General features: G+C 42.7%; 1 long non-coding RNA gene across 1 annotated transcript in view; it reads right to left on the reverse strand.

Moving 5' to 3' along the window:
* LOC138273819 (uncharacterized) overlaps positions 1–18,608 on the reverse strand; it is a 199,270-nt gene that overhangs the window by 129,298 nt on the left and 51,364 nt on the right. The window contains exon 3 of the long non-coding RNA XR_011200296.1: positions 1,359–1,515. This is a non-coding gene — a long non-coding RNA (uncharacterized lncRNA). The remainder of the gene's footprint in view (positions 1–1,358; positions 1,516–18,608) is intronic.

Consider the following 18,608-nt stretch of genomic DNA (forward strand, 5'->3'; position numbering starts at 1 on the left):
TCTTTTCTGCCATACTAACTGGTTGCTGTGGCAATGGCACATCTTGTGCTTCCTGAAACACACACCTACATAATATCCTCAGCCGCTCAACCTTAGCTGTGGGGCTGGAGGGGTGAATGGAGGAAGGCAGTCCAACCACAGTCAGTTACTCATTGTTCCTTCATGCCTCCTGCAATATCCCATCCTCTGTCTGGGAGGATTAATACTAATTGGGAGATGTGGATATTTACTTAATTTGTGCATTTTTATTTCTTTTTTTTGTCCCATTATGCCTTTCAACACAAAAGCATTACAGACAAAATGACCAACCAGTGACAGACGTAACAGGGAAGACTCTCAGTCAAATAAAGAACGGTCTCACTCAAAAAGTGAGTTCTAAAGCCTAATTTAGGAAAACCATGAAGGTTTATTACACAATTTGAAAAAGCAAAATACAATAATAATATTATAGAATCTCATTTAAATGCATGGAATCACTGCCATGAAGGCTCTTAGTAATGGGAATAATACAGAATACTAGGCAAAATCATTAGCAGGCCAAGGCTCATACGTACATCAAAATCAGTGCAAAGATTTGAGCACCCCTAAATTGAAGGGTTTTATAGCCAAATTTCTGTAGAGGAACATTAGAACTGCAAACTCATCTTCAGGTGAGCAAAGAAATACATTTTTGACAAATCAAATTACAGGGTTTATAAACTGTCACATATCCCTGCCAGCTTAGCACTAACCCACTACCCGAGTACTTATTCAGAGGGGCTGAAATAATATTATCGGATGTATCAGAACAAACTAGTTAATAAACAAAAGTGAATCATTACCAATGCAATACCGCATGCAAGCAGAAGGTCATTCAGAAACAGTATCAAACTAAAGGCCATCCAGTAGGCTTTCTTTGAGTACAGTGTCATTCATAAATAAATCCACATCGTGCTTCATCACATACAGCAGAATGTAAACAGGAATCATAAACATGAAGAAGCATCCATTTTTGACAAGATGGTATTATGCCTAATTAAGGCCTGTTTTACTTAGACCAAGAAAACACACTCTAGCCAGCCTTAGCAAATTTGTTTCAACAGTATTAGTTTCAGGTCTGTATACACATTTAAATTTAAGTGTAGATTAATAATGTACATTTTGAATAAAACACATAAATGCATTGTCACTACCCAGTCATTGGTCACCATCTTAGGACAATATGCAGAAAAGCAGTGCTCCACTGTGATAATTATCAAACCTACTCTATACCGATGGTACACTACCCATAAACTAACTTAAACCACTTTTAATAAAACATAAACTCACAAAACTCTGGGACATTGGTTGCGGCACCTAACATTTCACCAGCCACTTACCTCCAGTTTCAAGACTTCGTTGCTTTGACGCAAAAGCTCTGTTGGCCATTGTTTGTCCCTTCTTTCTACTTCAAAGGACATACGCATGAAAAGTCAGGAGGAAGGGTTTCTATCCTGGCTTTGATGAAGGAGGTCTGCAGCCCGGTTTTGGATACAGCTGTCAGAGTGAAAACAATGATTCACTACTTTGATAAATACAGAATAATTGCAAGTATCAATTTCAGGATCAATCTGTAAAATTCTAGGAAACTCATATATATATATATATATATGTGTGTATATATATTATATATATATATGTATAGGTATATATATATATATATATATATATGCACATATATATATATATATATTGTGGGAACATTGTTATTATGGATACTGATCAATACATTAAGGAAGTTCGGACACAGCTACAAATTCATGGACATTATGAGAGACTCAGTGTGAATCCTATCAATGTTCATCAAAGAAGTTATCATGAAATGCTGAAAGATTGGCTAAATCAGGGGTTGAATGAAAATGATGAATATGCATATTTGAAAGTGGACTTTTCAAGAACTCCTCGCATTTATTTTCTACCAAAGATCCACAAAGAAAAATGTCATCCCCCTGGGCAGTCTATCGTTAATATGATAGGCTCCCTTTTAAAAAATACTTCCAGTTATCTAGATCTATATTTATGCCCTTATGTCACAGAACTCCCATCATAATTAGGTGACATCACAGATTTTCTTTCTAAAATCAATAACATTCCTTGGCAAAGTAGCTACCTTTTAGTGACTATGGATGTCACATCTTTATATACGTCCATTAAGCACCAATTTGGCACAGAAGCTTGCAGATATGTTTTTAAGAGTGTGCTCCACAGAATGTGCACAGCACACTGAGATGTTAATGACCATGTTATCATTTTGTCTGACAGATAACATCTTTTCGTTTAACAATGAGTACTAACTCCAAAAACAAGGCACAGCTCTGGGGGCTTCATTTGCACCCACTTACACCAACCTTTATATAGGGTGGGGGGAAAAGGAGGTAGCATGGTCAGATGAATTTAGTGTATACATGGAGAAAGTGGTGCTATGGGTGAAATTTATTCATGTCTTCTTACTTATATGGGACAGGCAAGAGAGTTTACTAAAAGAATATATCAATAAATTGAACAGAAACAGCTTTAACATACATCTTGTAGCAACTCAAAGTACAGTTCTTGGATGTTCTGCTTGAAGTGAAAAATGAAGAACTAGAAACATGTATTTTCCGTAAACCAACAGCCTGCAATTAGATTCTGCACAGTGTTAGAAATTGGGTCTTTATTTGTCAGTCGGTTTGCACCCTGTCCAAGTAGGGACCCTCACTCTAGTCAGGATAAGGGAGATACCCAGTTCAGATAACCCCTGCCCACCCCCTTGGTAGCTTGGCAGTCAGGCTTATCTCAGAAGCAATGTGTAAAGCATTTGCAAATAACACACAGTAACACAGTGAAAACACTACAAAAGGACACCACACCAGTTTCAGAAAAATAGCCAATATTTATCTATGTAAAACAAGACCAAAACTAGAAAAATCCATCATACAGTGCTAAAAATATGAATTCTGTAAGATTTAACTTAAAATTACAGTTCCTTGAAGTCTATAGCTCCACCTGGAGCTATCATGGCGTCGTGATCAACAAAATCAACTGTTCAGGCCAGCCGCAGCATCGCGGGCCAGCTATGGTGTCAGGAAGACCCGCAAACAGTACCTTTGGATTTGCAGGGCACCGTGATCCTTGCGGTGAGCCCCGGAGAGCAGCATCGCTGGCGTTGCGGTGCCGGTTCCAGAGTCAGTGCGGGGGTCATCGGGCCCTTGAAGTCACACACATTGCGGATCGAACTCTGTGCTGATGAAGTCAGGAGCGCTGGTGTGGATGGCGTTGGGGCTGCGGTGCGAAGCGGGACAATACAACGTGCAGTGCCCACAGGTCACGGTGCAGGCAGCGGCTCAATGATGTGTCAGGTGGCGTGGGTGAGACTAGGGCTGCGGTGTGAAGCGGGGCGGTGCGACATGCGGTGTCACCAGGTCACGGTGCAGGCAGTGGCAGCGGCATTGCTGAAGCGTTGTTGGTAGGCCCAGGCTGGAGGTGCGGGACGGGACAGTGCTTCGTGGCCCCAGACACACACTAGGTGGTTGGAGACTGCATTGTGTGAGGGCAGGCACAGTCCTTTCAAGTGTAAGTGACCCCTCCTCCCTCCACTCTAGCTCAGATGGCTCATCAGGATATGCAGGCTACACCCCAGCTCCCATCGTCTCACTGTAGGGAGGTGAGGTGTAAACAGCCCAATTGTCAAACTAACCCTGACGTGCCATCTCCCTGCTCCCATTCCCGGCGAAGGTCATCGAGAAAATCGTCAACTAACAGCTCACCCGGTACCTCAAAGACAACAACATCCTCGACCCCTCCCAGTCCGGCTTCAGACGAAACCACAGCACCGAGACCGCCCTCCTCGCTGCCACAGACGACATCAGAAGCCATCTCAACAATGGAGAAACATCAGCCCTCATCCTCCTAGACCTGTCGGCCGCCTTCAACACTGTCTGCCACCACACCCTGAAAATCCGCCTCCTCGAAGCAGGGATCCAAGACCAGGCCCTCGAATGGACCACATCCTTCCTCTCCGGCAGAACCCAGAGAGTCCGCCTCCCCCCGTTCCAATCCAAAGCCTCCAACATCATCTGCAGCATACCCTAGGGCTCATCCCTCAGCCTGATGCTGTTCAACATCTACATGGCCCCCCTCGCTCAAGTGGCCCATCAACACAACCTCAACATCATCTCCTACGCCGACGACACCCAACTCATCCTCTCCCTCACCAAGGACCCACACACCGCCTAAACCAACCTCCATGAGGGCTTGAAAGCCGGCGCCGACTGGATGAGAAGCAGCCGGCGGAAACTAAACTCGGACAAAACAGAGGTTCTCATCCTTGGGCCCACCCCCTCCGCTTGGGACGACTCGTGGTGTTCCCCACTGACACCAACCGACCACGCACGAAACCTCGGCTTCTTCCTCGACTCATCCCTCTCCATTTCAAAACAAGTCAACGCCGTCTCCTCTTCCTGCTACAACACCCTCCGCATGCTTCGCAGAATCTACACATGGATCCCAACAAGAAAAACAGTTACTCAGGCCCTCGTCAGCAGCAGGCTCAACTACGGCAACGTACTCTACGCAGGCATCCCGTCCAAACACCTGCAACGCCTCCAATGCATCCAAAACGCCTCCGCCCGACTCATCCTCAACATCCCTCGCCACAGCCACATCACCCCCCCACCTAAGAGACCTTCACTGGCTCCCCGTCGACAAGAGGATCGCCTTCAAGCTCCTCACCCACAAAGCACTTCACAACACCGGACCAACCTACCTGAACAGCAGACTCAGCTTCTACACCCCCAGCCGGCAACTCCGCTCCGCCAACCTCGCCCTGGCCTCCATCCCCCGCATACGGCGCAGCTCCTCCGGCGGCAGATCTTTCTCTTACCTCACCGCCAAAACCTGGAACACCCTCCCGTATGACCTAAGACAGACCCAGGACTTGCACACCTTCAGAAGACACCTCAAGACCTGGCTATTCGAGCAGTAGCATCCCACCCTCCCCCCAGTGCCTTGAAACCCTCACAGGTAAGTAGTGCGCTTTAGAAATAGATTGATTGATTGATTGATTGACGGGGAATCCACAAACAGGCTGAGTCACAGAATGGCTTAAGCAAGAAAATGCCTACTTTCTAAAAGTGTCATTTTCAAACTCACAATCTTAAAACCAACTGCACTAAAAGATGTTTTTTAAAACTGTGAGTTCAGAGACCCCACAATTCATATTTCTATCTGCCCTCAAAAGGAATCTGCGCTTTAAAGTTATTTAAAGGCAGCCCCCATGTTAACCTATGACGGAGATAGGCCTTGCAACAGTGAGAACCAAATTTGGCAGTATTTCACTGTTAGGACATGTAAAACACACAGGTATATGTCCTACCTTTCAAATACACTGCACCCTGCCCATGGGGCTACATAGGGCCTACCTTAGGGGTGCCTTACATGTACCAAAAGGGAAGGTTTGGGCCTGGCAAGTGGGTACACTTGCCAGGTCGAATTGGCAGTTTAAAACTGCACACACAGGCACTGCAGTGGCAGATCCGAGCCATGTTTACAGGGATACTAATGTGGGTGGCAAACCAGTGCTGAAGGCCCACTAGTAGCATTTGATTTACCGCCCTGGGCACTGCTAGTGCACTGTACTACGGACTTACTAGTAAATCAAATATGCCAATCATGGATAAACCAATCATCAATACAATTTACTTAAGGAGCACTTGCACTTTAGCACTGGTAAAGTGTGCAGAAACAATAAACCAGCAAAAACAGAGTCCAGTATACCATAAAAACAGGAGGTCAGAAGGCAAAAATACAGGGGGAGACCTGCCAAAAAGCTGCCAGTCTAACACACAGCAATTGTGGGCATCCTAGGGCTCTAAAATGGAGCATCGCCTATGGTAAATTTTTGCGATCTTGCAGGATTTGCTCAAGTGATTTGGTATTTGAAGAGGAAATATCTGTGATGATAGTGCGATTTTATGAAAGAGGATATCCACAAAAGGTCTTATGAAAGGGTTAAAAGTAAGAAAAGAGAGGATCTGGTCTATAAAAATCACCTCCATAGGGAACAGTAAAGTGTGCAATCTTCTCTGCTTAGATTCTTTCTGGAATTTAACTAACAACATTGTCAACATCAGGGCAGTGCGCGCTCTACGGGCGACTAGAATGCAAAAAGCTAACAATTTCAAGCTAACATAATGTATGCATTGTGCTTATATGATGTTGTTTAACCTTTTGCATTGCAGAGTTTAATCCTGAAGACTTATGTTCAGCATGCATATAAATACTGTTCACATGTAATGTACTGCTGCAAGCTTTCAGACTGTGTCAGGGTGTGGTCCCCTTCCAGGGCCTTCTAGAAGCTTTCCCTGCAGCATGCCTTGGTGTGGTTGGTGGGCTGGGCTCAGACTCTATAAAAGGGAGCCAGCCCAGCTCCACGTGCTCACTATTGAGAGGTCCCGGTGCAGAGCAGCAGCAACTTTGTGAGCTCCTGTTCCGGAGGCCTACTTTGATCTTCCAGGCCTTTGCCCTTCATTTACATTGGTGATCCTTGATCAGGGTGGTAAGACGGAGGTCGGGCTGGGCCCCCGATCCCGTTTTTGAAAGCATCTGAGTTCTTGGGCCTAATTTTCATGTTGAGAGATTTTACCTTGTGTGTGTGTATGAGCTTTGGGTTTTTCTGGCATTTACATGTTAATATTCGAATTGGCAAGATGCGCGATTCGTTCCTCGTGCTTTAACCCTTGATATTCATTGTGCGCTACCATTTCTTGGCAGTTACATGGTGGCATTCGAATCGGCAAGACGCGCAATTCGTTCCTCGTGCTTTAACCCTTGATATTCACTGTGCGCTACCATTTCTTGGCAGTTACATGGTGGCATTCGAATCAGCAAGACGCTCGATTCTTTTCTTGTGTGTAATTCATGTTATTCATTGTACGCAACCATTTCCTGACATTCATATGGTGACATTCGAATCAGCAAGAGGCGCGATTCTTTTCCGGTGCCTAGATTCATGTTATTCCTTGTACGCTACCATTTCTTGTCATTCATAAGGTAGTCTTCGAATCGGCAAGTCGCGCGATTCCTTTTCTTGTGTTTAATTCATGATATTCAGTGTGCGCCACCATTCCTTGGCATTCACATGGTGGGCTTCGAATCGGCAAGACACGCAATTCATTTCTTGTGTCTAATTCATGATATTCATTGTATGTTACCATTTCATGACATTTATTGGCTGACATTCGAATCGGCAGAACGCGTGATTCATTACTTGTGTTGAATTGATGCTATTCAGCGAGCGTTACCATTTCATGGCATTTACTTGGGGGTGCTCGAATCGGCAATACGCGCGATTAATTTCTTGTGTTTAAAATCACGGTGTTCATTATGCGCTACCACTTCATGGCATTTACTTGGTGGCTTTTGAGTCGGCAAGACGCGTGATTTATTTCTCGAGTCTAACTTATGTTATTCATGGTGCACAATCATTCCATGGTATTTACAACCTTTGTGAAAATCTGCAAAGTGTGCAATTCATGTTCCGGCAATTTTAAGAAAACAAAAATGCTAGAGTTCTAGATGTGATGTTGTATGTACATAATAAGTTCCTCAAACACGATTCATATGATGGTTTAGAAATCATTCAGATTATTTCCTGGTCCTCATGCAAAAGATAATACTTGAATTTGAAAGTTGCATTTAACCTTTCTTGATTCCCTCACAGGTATCCAGTCATCTTGAAGCCTAGTTATTTAAGTCTATGCTTAGGTTGTCCATGTTTTCAGAATGACAATGCTTAGAGTCATAGCCTAGTACTGATTAATATAATATAATCTTGATATTGTGTGTTTTAACCTTTTTGCTTCCTACAGGTCTCCTTCCCAGCTGTTCCCTTCCTAATCCCCTTTTCCCCACTTGGACTCTCTTAGACCCTGTGACAATTCTAATCAGAGTATTGGAGCTGTCTTGTGGTGGAAGTGTTGGGAACGTGCACAGACCCCGATGATCTGGTGACTCTGACAAACATAAAGCACTCAGAACTATTCTTACTCAGAAATGGCATGTTTTACAACAAGATGAGCATATTAGTCCAAGGATTGGCCTGCACCCCCAGATTACATTTCGAAAATATAGATCATTGGGGGATATACTAATTAAAAGTTTGTTTATGGAAAAGGACAAAACAAACTGGTTGACGAAAAAAGAGTATAGGCTTTTGGTGATGTGGCCATTTTAAAGCATGTAAGTATGCAGTGAACAAGCAGTTTTTTGAGACATTTGAAGGGAGATTGTGCCTAATTACAGAAAGGATCTCCTGTGAAACTAAATTTGCAGTGTAGTTGTCAGAAGAAGTATGATGGAAGTACCATTCACAAACTTAAAAATCGATTCTTGCAATTTCTTAGAGCCACCAAAAATCAAGATAGATCATACCCAATGGCTAAATACTTTTGGGAACAGAGAGACCATGGGACACAATCGCATTGCGGAACTGCATGTGCATATACAGGGAAGGTAATGGGACTCCGCTGATACTGGATCAGGTTGGGGCGACCAGATAAGAAGTTTTTTATTTGGAAGTCTCCTAATCCATCCAAGATCAGTTCCACTTTGAATATTTTGCTTCCTCTGTCCCTGATTTGATGCTAAATCTGCTCTCTATCTGATCCTCCTCAGTATGTATATCCTCTGTGTCACATTGTAAAATATGAAAGTAAGGGATATTATTCTGTTGCTACTAAATGCGTACTAAAATGTTTAGGTGAGACAGGGTAGATGTCATTGACATAATGAGGCATTTTATGTTATGCACTCATCTATGTGTTGACTTACTTGCACTCTGGAGGTGGTATTTTATAACACGTTGTCTTTGGGTATCATCACCCCCATATCATAACCAATAGCCTAATATTCTATAACCTAACATCATATTTAATGGGAAGTGTGGCAATGACTGAGAGACATAATAGTATCTGTTAGACTGTGGATGTGGATATGGGGATCTACATTGCACAGTATTGGACATTCGAGATATGAGGTGATAGGATATCGGATATGGGCCATCTAGTGATATTGATAATTTGCACAGCATTACAATTTGCACATTGAGATGTATATTGCACAGCATTTGGTACTTTAAATATCATGGAACAAGGTAGGGATATGTGCCATCTAGAAGCACTGACGATTTGCACAGTATTACATTTTGCACAGCATGTGTTATTTTGATATTGGTATTGGACAGGTGCCATTTAGAGATATTGATTATTTACAGAGCATCATATCACTTAAATATCACTGAAATGTCACTTAAATATCCAGTATTGGATACATGCCAGTTAATATTGGTATTGGACAGGTGCTATTTAGAGATGTTGATTATTTGCACTGTAGTATATTTTGCACAGCATGTGTCACTTTAATACCCATTGTAGGACATGTGGCAGCTAAGAGATATTGACAATCTGCATATCAATACAATTTTGCACAGCATATGTCACTTTAACTGTTGCCGATAGGGTACTTGTATACGTTGTACCACACATGCTAGATGGCATGTACTTTAATATCCAGTATAGGATATGTGTCAGCTAAGGGATAGTAACAATTTCTATAGCAATACAATTCTACACAACATATGTCACTTTATTATCTGCCAATAGGGTATCTGCACAAATTGTACAACACATGCCATTTTATTTTAAAAGGGCCATTAGGGTGCCTTCAGTTGTAACATCTATTGATATTATTTATTTATATAAATGAAAATCAGTGAGATGCATTGATTTATTATTATATGAGTGGACAAGCGAGATGGATGTATGCTTTACAACAGAATGTGCAATTTTGTGGAACACTGTTGTACATAGTGATGGCGCTCACATCAGTGTGTAACACCAGTGTGTCACATGTTATTTATTCATTGAGCATGATCACATCATGAGAAGAAAAGGCACTGCTTGAAAAAGGAAAATCAGTTTTAAGAATTAATAAGCAGGATGGTAATCTGCTCTGAATAGATGATATATGTTTATGATAGACTGTGCACTTTATGAAATATTTTTAATTTAGAGATGATACTCATATTAAAGGGCAACCAATGATCTATTTATTTATATATTGAGTTTGACCAGATTGGATGAGAGGAAAAATTAGTTTTTGAGAAATGTAGATCGATTTTATGTAATGTATAGGGTAGTTTCTGGAAAGTAAATACAGGGAGTGCAGAATTATTAGGCAAGTTGTATTTTTGAGGATTAATTTTATTATTGAACAACAACCATGTTCTCAATGAACCCAAAAAACTCATTAATATCAATTAATAGCTGAATATTTTTGGAAGTAGTTTTTAGTTTGTTTTTAGTTTTAGCTATGTTAGGGGGATATCTGTGTGTGCAGGTGACTATTACTGTGCATAATTATTAGGCAACTTAACAAAAAAAAATATATACCCATTTCAATTATTTATTATTACCAGTGAAACCAATATAACATCTCAACATTCACAAATATACATTTCTGACATTCAAAAACAAAACAAAAACAAATCAGTGACCAATATAGCCACCTTTCTTTGCAAGGACACTCAAAAGCCTGCCATCCATGGATTCTGTCAGTGTTTTGATCTGTTCACCATCAACATTGCGTGCAGCAGCAACCAAAGCCTCCCAGACACTGTTCAGAGAGGTGTACTGTTTTCCCTCCTTGTAAATCTCACATTTGATGATGGACCACAGGTTCTCAATGGGGTTCAGATCAGGTGAACAAGGAGGCCATGTCATTATATTTCCTTCTTTTGTACCCTTTCTTGCCAGCCACGCTGTGGAGTACTTGGACGCGTGTGATGGAGCATTGTCCTGCATGAAAATCATGTTTTTCTTGAAGGATGCAGACTTCTTCCTGTACCACTGCTTGAAGAAGGTGTCTTCCAGGAACTGGCAGTAGGACTGGGAGTTGAGCTTGACTCCATCCTCAACCCGAAAAGGCCCCACAAGCTCATCTTTGATGATACCAGCCCAAACCAGTACTCCACCTCCACCTTGCTGGCGTCTGAGTCGGACTGGAGCTCTCTGCCCTTTACCAATCCAGCCACGGGCCCATCCATCTGGCCCATCAAGACTCACTCTCATTTCATCAGTCCATAAAACCTTAGAAAAATCAGTCTTGAGATATTTCTTGGCCCAGTCTTGACGTTTCAGCTTGTGTGTCTTGTTCAGTGGTGGTCGTCTTTCAGCCTTTCTTACCTTGGCCATGTCTCTGAGTATTGCACACCTTGTGCTTTTGGGCACTCCAGTGATGTTGCAGCTCTGAAATATGGCCAAACTGGTGGCAAGTGGCAAGTGGCATCGTGGCAGCTGCACGCTTGACTTTTCTCAGTTCATGGGCAGTTATTTTGCGCCTTGGTTTTTCCACACGCTTCTTGCGACCCTGTTGACTATTTTGAATGAAACGCTTGATTGTTCGATGATCACGCTTCAGAAGCTTTGCAATTTAAAGAGTGCTGCATCCCTCTGCATGATATCTCACTATTTTTGACTTTTCTGAGCCTGTCAAGTCCTTCTTTTGACCCATTTTGCCAAAGGAAAGGAAGTTGCCTAATAATTATGCACACCTGATATAGGGTGTTGATGTCATTAGACCACACCCCTTCTCATTACAGAGATGCACATCACCTAATATGCTTAATTGGTAGTAGGCTTTCGAGCCTATACAGCTTGGAGTAAGACAACATGCATAAAGAGGATGATGTGGTCAAAATACTCATTTGCCTAATAATTCTGCACTCCCTGTACAATGGTACACAGGTTAGGCTATGGGGGCTGTGAAAAGAAATGATGGATAACATGCTTAAATGGTGGTGCATTTCTTGTGGGGGAATATATATATATATATATATATATATATATATAGTTAGAGGAGCGTTACAGTAACTATAACTCACGCCCCCACCATGCACAGTATTCTCATCAATAATTTGATTGCAAATGTTGCAGTGATAATATCAATGATGCCATAGAAGATGTCATGAATGATGTAATATGTGGGGTAATTAGCTGTGCATGACGAGGGTGCAAGTTATAGTTACATTGAGGCACAAGGTATAGTTAGTTACTTGAAATAACTATAACTGCTGAATTTCTATGGTTTTTTGTACCTGTAAATTAAGAACCTAACTATAGCATCCCTCTAACCTTTATTTTTTTCAGTGAATTTGTAAGGTTTTAAAAAAAGAATATATTTCCTAACTATAACATCTATGTAACCTTTGGTGTTTTCAGTAAATTTCTAATTTTTTTTTAATGTTAAGTAATATTAAATTACCTTACGTTCATCCAGTCCTCCCCATGCACGGCCAGCCGCAGGGCCTGCAGCCAACCCCGTGTAGGCATCCAACCCCATGCCACGCACGGCCTTCAGCCATGCACAGCAGGTCTTGGCCTTAGGGTCTGGCCTGTGGCCAAGCCCTGCAGCCAAACTGCCTAGGTATCCAAACCTGTGCTACACATGGCCTACAGTCGAGCATGCCGGGGGTTGGGTGCAGGGCCTATCCTGCGGCCAACTCCACTAGGAATCAAACCCCACACGTCGCAGGGCCTTTGGCCAAACTGACAGGGCTTCTAGTTTATTTTTAACATTTACATACACATAGCCGGTCATGACCGCCAGGGCCGGGGACCGCGGGAGCACCGCCAACAGGCTGGCGGTGCTCCCAAGGGCATTCTGACCGCGGCGGTACAGCCGCGGTCAAAAACGGAAAACCGGCGGTGTACCGCCGGTTTTCCGCTGCCATGGGGATTCCGACCCCCATATCGCCATCCTGTTCCTGGCGGTTTTGGCCGCCAGGAACAGGATGGCGGTATGGGGTGTCGTGGGGCCCTGCAGGGCAATGGCATGGGCACTGCAGGGGCCCCCGTAACAGGGCCCTACCATGATTTTCAGTGTCTGCCATGCAGACACTGAAAATCGCGATGGGTGCAACTGCACCTGCCGCACCCCTTCCACTCCGCCGGCTCCATTCGGAGCCGGCATCCTTGTGGAAGGGTGTTTCCCGCTGGGCTGGCGGGCGGCCTTCTGGCGGTCGCCCGCCAGCCCAGCGGGAAACCCAGAATACCCGCGGCGGTCTTGTGACCGCGCAGCGGTATTCTGGCGGCTCCCGCCGGCCCTGCGGATACCGCGGCCGGCGGGAGTCAGAATGACCCCCATAGTAGTTAAAAGGGAGATCGACGCGGGGAAACTCACTTGTCATACAGTCACTACAGAAGATATTTCACTCTGAAAGAGCAACAATGCATTCAACTACATCAAAGATTTCAGATAATTTTTCAATCTCTGAAAAATAAAAAATTTCCATAAATTCTAGTATTTTCTCACTTTATTTTTACAGTCAAAAGTTCAGTCTGTTTTTATTTTTCGATTGCTACTAATCAATCGATATGAAAAACTCCTTCCTGCTATAGACCCCCAAAGCAAATTTACAATTCTCAGTGAAAACTATTGTTTTTGGCTATGTTAAAAGAATCTGCTGGAAATCGCTGGAAAAGGTACTAATTTAGCCTATTTTTTTAAATTCTCAGACATGCACTCACTCACTTTGATAAACTTATGATTTCATTTTACACCCCACCAATTTTAAACTTCACCAGCCTCCACTGCCACTTAGGCTGATGACTCCATGGTATCTTACTGCATGGTAAGGGGAATAAGTCAATAAGCCTTTTACTGCCACATTGTTCCCGTTGTCAATTACAGAAAGTTCTGATTTATATGTCCAAACACTGTTAGTGACAGGATGAGCTCATATCAGACCTATTCACATCTATTAATAATGCAGATACAACCAGATCCAAATCTTATTTCCTCAAACGACTTACATACATGTCACAAATGCTAAGACTAGGTAGAGACATGCAGCCTTGGAGAACACTGTTTGCCTCTAGAGATGATCCAATTTCCCATGAGTAAACTTTTCTCAAAGTCACTCTACAAAAGCAATATCTGCATCTGGATGTCCATACCGACTGTGCCTTGCTCTGCTTACAATACTAATAAAAAAGTCTATTCAGTAGAACCCTAAATCAATACTTATTCAAACTGAACCAACCACTTCTTAAGTTCCACCCCAATGAACTACACGTTTTCACCTTTCCATCACCAATGCAATGGAGTACCTAGCCCTCCAAATCCTCAGTCTCCCTCACTCATTTAAAGATGGGCTGACATTAGGGGTTTCATCAATAGAGCCCCCAATGGCCATGGTTCCTTTGTGAAGCAGATGAAAAAATGCAGCTTTATCAGATGGAGGCACTGCTGAGATTGACAGGGACAACTGCAGTGAGGTGGGTGGTGAGCGATCCCTGCACCTCACGATGTATCACCCTGAACGGACTAGTTTCCCAGTCAACATCTGTTTTGATCCACCACACATCAACACAGGTCAGTTGCTCTGAACTCTATATAATGAACTAAAGAAGGGGCCATTGGGTGTATGACGTCTTGTGAATTTGTACTAAACGTTTTATGAAAATGATTACAAGTTTTGCAAATACTCAAAGGTCCCTTACTCAATTGTTCCCTGGTTTTAGAGTATTGAAAGTTATTAGTGAAAGTCAAGACCTTATGTCCTAGATTACACTTTCCCACATTCTTTTTCGCACCTAGGTCTCAAAATTTGGAATACTCTTCCGGAAGTTCTAAGGAACTTTAAGTCATTACTGACCTTTCACAGACGTCTCAAGCCCTGGTTATTCTAAATTATTTGACTTGTACACCCTACCTGCAGCCACCTTGCTCTGGAAAACCCTTCTGGGTAGCTGTGTGCACTACAAAACTCATAATAATAATATTATTAATAATAATAGGGTCCCAGGTTTCTCTTCCCTGAAGTAAAATGGGTCCTAAATATAGCAAATTATACAAAGAGTGACTGTCTCCCAAGAAGGGGACACCTGCACATCCTACGTTGACTAAAGTAGGGATGTCTACAAATATCTGGATTTAGCGCTGCCAGGAATGGACCAATAAAAATAAAAGAAAAATATTTTTCTGCTGGCTTACCTAGGAGCGTGCATGGCTATGAAGACATCAGTGAGACCAGCCTTTTTGGGAGGCCTTCAAGAAGTGGGATTTGTATGCTAGGACACACAGACACACCTGAATTTGGAACTCCCTCAGGTATTGTGATGCAGCATAGAGAGCCGCTGCGGGGTAGATTGCTGAGCCGTGTGGCTGCTGTGGAGCCTCCAGCTACAGCATAGGGAAAGAGACCACCGGGAGGGACTACCAGGGCTTGCTGAAAATAGGCTGCAGAGACCACCTGAGCAGTGTTTGATCGTGCCTCATGGCCAGTGTGTTTAGAGGGTCAGCGGTCCAGGGGCTCCACAAAAGAGCAGCCAGTAAGTGCACTAGACACATACAGCCCACGTGGTGCACAAAGACAGCCATCGTTAGGCTGGTGCAGCTTGAGCCCTTGGTGGAGCTATTGCTTTTACTGCCTGTCTTCTCCTGCTTGCAGATTGTTGCCTTATCAGCAGTGGTCCTGCTGATCCAGAGTAAGAGAAGGGTGGACTGCGGTACATGGACCAGAGGAGCAGGGAGGCTACCACACTAGCTTTCAGTTGCCCCCATTATTGCCTAGTGGTGAGTGCCTGGGTGAGTGCTGCGAGGCTGGTACAGGGGGCTAGGATGCCACCACGGTCTGCTGCAATAATGCTCCTGCCACGACAGCACTGTGGTAGCAGAGTTTTGAGGGCTTTGGCTGTGTTTTTTTGGAACTGTGGAGTCCATCGGTCTCGGTGGGTGGGCTGTTGCTGCCGCCAGCCTGTGTGGCCTGATGCAGATGCCTTACCAATTGTGCCTGTTGACAGAGGGCATGCAGGAGCATACGCTGCCCTACTCCCCTCACTTGACTTGGTTACAGCCTTTCTGCTGCCATTAATGTCGGCCCCACTATGTATCTCTAGGGAGGGGTGGAAAGCTACAGACATTTCAGCTTGGAAGAGAAATGTTGGGGAACAATTTGCTATTTATAAATTCAGCTGTCTAGACCCCTAATCTAACCTTTTGTCTGTATTACTTCATTTCTAACGTTTGGCAACTTGTGCCATGTCGCTCAAGGGCTCACATTTGAAGCAGGAAAGAGTAAGTAGGAGCTGGTATCCCCTCACGTCCACGAGACAGGCCATTTATGATTTAAGGCCACCATGGTGGTTTAGTGGAAGGCCTAGAGGACTAGCAGTGTGTAACTAAACAGTTTCCTGCAGCAAAGGAAGGAAAGACTAGTCATCAGATATGTCTGTAAATGCAAGCATAGACCTGGAGGTTTTAGGAACGTATGGATTTAGCAGGATAGTTTGGTTTATATGAAGGATCCTCCACTCCAAGATTATCATCTTCAACATTTTTACAAGGAATAACATTGAATCATTTTTTTAATTCAAGCTTCTTCACAGAAAGTACAGCCTGTGCATTTTTGCAGGTTCAAGAAAATCTAGCTGAAATGGCATCGGGCAACGATATGCAGAGTGAAAACGAAGTAACCTCTCCATCTTTACTAACAGTAGGAGAAATATAGATCCGACAACATAATCCGCTCTATGAGAGTTAACCCTGCAGATGCAGGGGACTTCAAAAGGCATTTTAGAAACGTTTAGTTGTGCTGAATAAAAATCAACAGTCCTATATTTCCTTATTGCTAAATATAAATGTGGGATTTTAAAAAGGGAATATTTGCCTACCGACTCTTATAAGACCAGTAAATGAGCCTCCAGATATCACACAAGTGGAAGAGCAAAGATTTAAAAAAATAGATATCAATATAGCTCAAGAGGTAGCTTCTGAATATTGAAGGGGATACCTCCTACCAGCCTATGTTGGTTAGATGTAGAGTCTATAATGGTGGATATAAAAATTTCGCGTCTAATATTAGATGCTAGTTAGGGAAAAAAGGTATGGAATTACAGCAAGGGAGGCAAAGAAGAGTAAAGAAAAAGAACCTCTTCAGAGATGTGAGGTAAGGGCTATGAAAATAAAGGAGACACATGAACCAAATCCAGAGCATTTTAGGAATGGGATTTATTCAAAAGATGTGCTTCTGTATAAGTGGATGGCAAAATTCTGGGTGCTTCAAAATTATCCAATAAAAAGAATAAGCCACAAAGTACAATTCAAGCAGCCCAGAAGAAAATAAATCAAGGTCAGTAATCCTAGTCGGAACTGGAGAAAGAAACCAAATATTTGAATTATTCAAAGTTGACTCTGTAGATTCAGGAGGACCATCGTCACTACGCCTTGCTGTTTGACATTCTCCATAAATGTAAAAAAAGGAAGGAAACTGCAACCCCTAAATAGAGCAAAGATCCTTTTCCTGTTCAATCAAATCCCTCAATTATCAGACCTTGGGTTTACCGATCTAAAATCTATGGGGTTTCTGATAAATAATGATTGAAGAGAATTAAACACAGTTGATTTTATCTCAGTTTTGACAGCTAATATGATTTGCAAAGCAGAAGGGAACCTGAATTCTTTAGAGATATCAGGGTCATTAAGTTTGGTAACAAAATTACAAAGTGGTCAGCCACCAGGGGCATTGAGTTGTCATGGTGGGTTGGAGGATAATCAAGTGTGTTTTAACCAACAGCAGAACGCTTCTCATAATCATCTTATGAATGTGAGTCTCTGAGTGCCCAGTCATTTTAACATATCTAGAGAGAATTTGAGGATTGTGGTTACCAATGAGAATCATAAAATTGAGGGTTGGTCTAGTTTCCTAAATGTAAGCAGTCATTTCTCCGCGCTTAGCAAAGATGCTGAAACTGTTCCCTGGACATCCATGGCTTTTATGCACAGAATTCTGCATTCCCAAAGAATATACAATTCTGCAGTTGGAATATTCATGCTTACAATCAGTGTGAAAAGTCAAGTAACCTAAAACTTCTCTTAGAAGATCCCCACATTTTCCTTCTGCAGGAAACCTGGCTCTGAGAGATTCCAAATGTAAATGATTTGTGTCAATAGGTATAACAGGTCATGCAAGGGGTGACAGTGAGCGGGGCTCTCTTAACATTGGTCTCCAGCAGAATTATAAGAAGTGCAAGAAGGATAGAAACTATAAACTCATGGGCACACATTTCAGTGGCTAAAATTCAGGTTGAACAAAAGTAAAAGGATATCTTAAACTTACTTAATTTCTATTTGCATAAGGAGACTAAGACTAACTTCTCTCAATTACTGGAAAGTTTGGAAGCAAAGCTGTTATTGATTTCTGCAGGATTAAGTGGGGGTTTGTAATTATAGCAGTTACCTTCAATAACAAAATGTACAATATTAGACTAGATGATTTATTTCATAATATATTGGAAATGTATAATATTCCGGAAATAATTTTTCCACTGGGTCTACAGGAAGTGATTCAAATGTTATTGGTGACTGGAGTAACAGGAGTGGCCTATTAAGTCGGAATGGTCACTGAAACCTTGATAACCTGGCAGGTGCCAATTTTAGGTTTGGCTGTCAGTCTCACCCAATATATTATGTTTTCGTCCCCGCAACAAGTTTGGGTTGTTAAAGGATTATAGGATATTGCACCATGAAGAGTCTTACAGGCTTACAGGGGTTTT

The sequence above is a fragment of the Pleurodeles waltl genome, chromosome 2_2, assembly GCF_031143425.1.
Source record: "Pleurodeles waltl isolate 20211129_DDA chromosome 2_2, aPleWal1.hap1.20221129, whole genome shotgun sequence".
Classification (NCBI taxonomy): Eukaryota; Metazoa; Chordata; class Amphibia; order Caudata; family Salamandridae; genus Pleurodeles; species Pleurodeles waltl.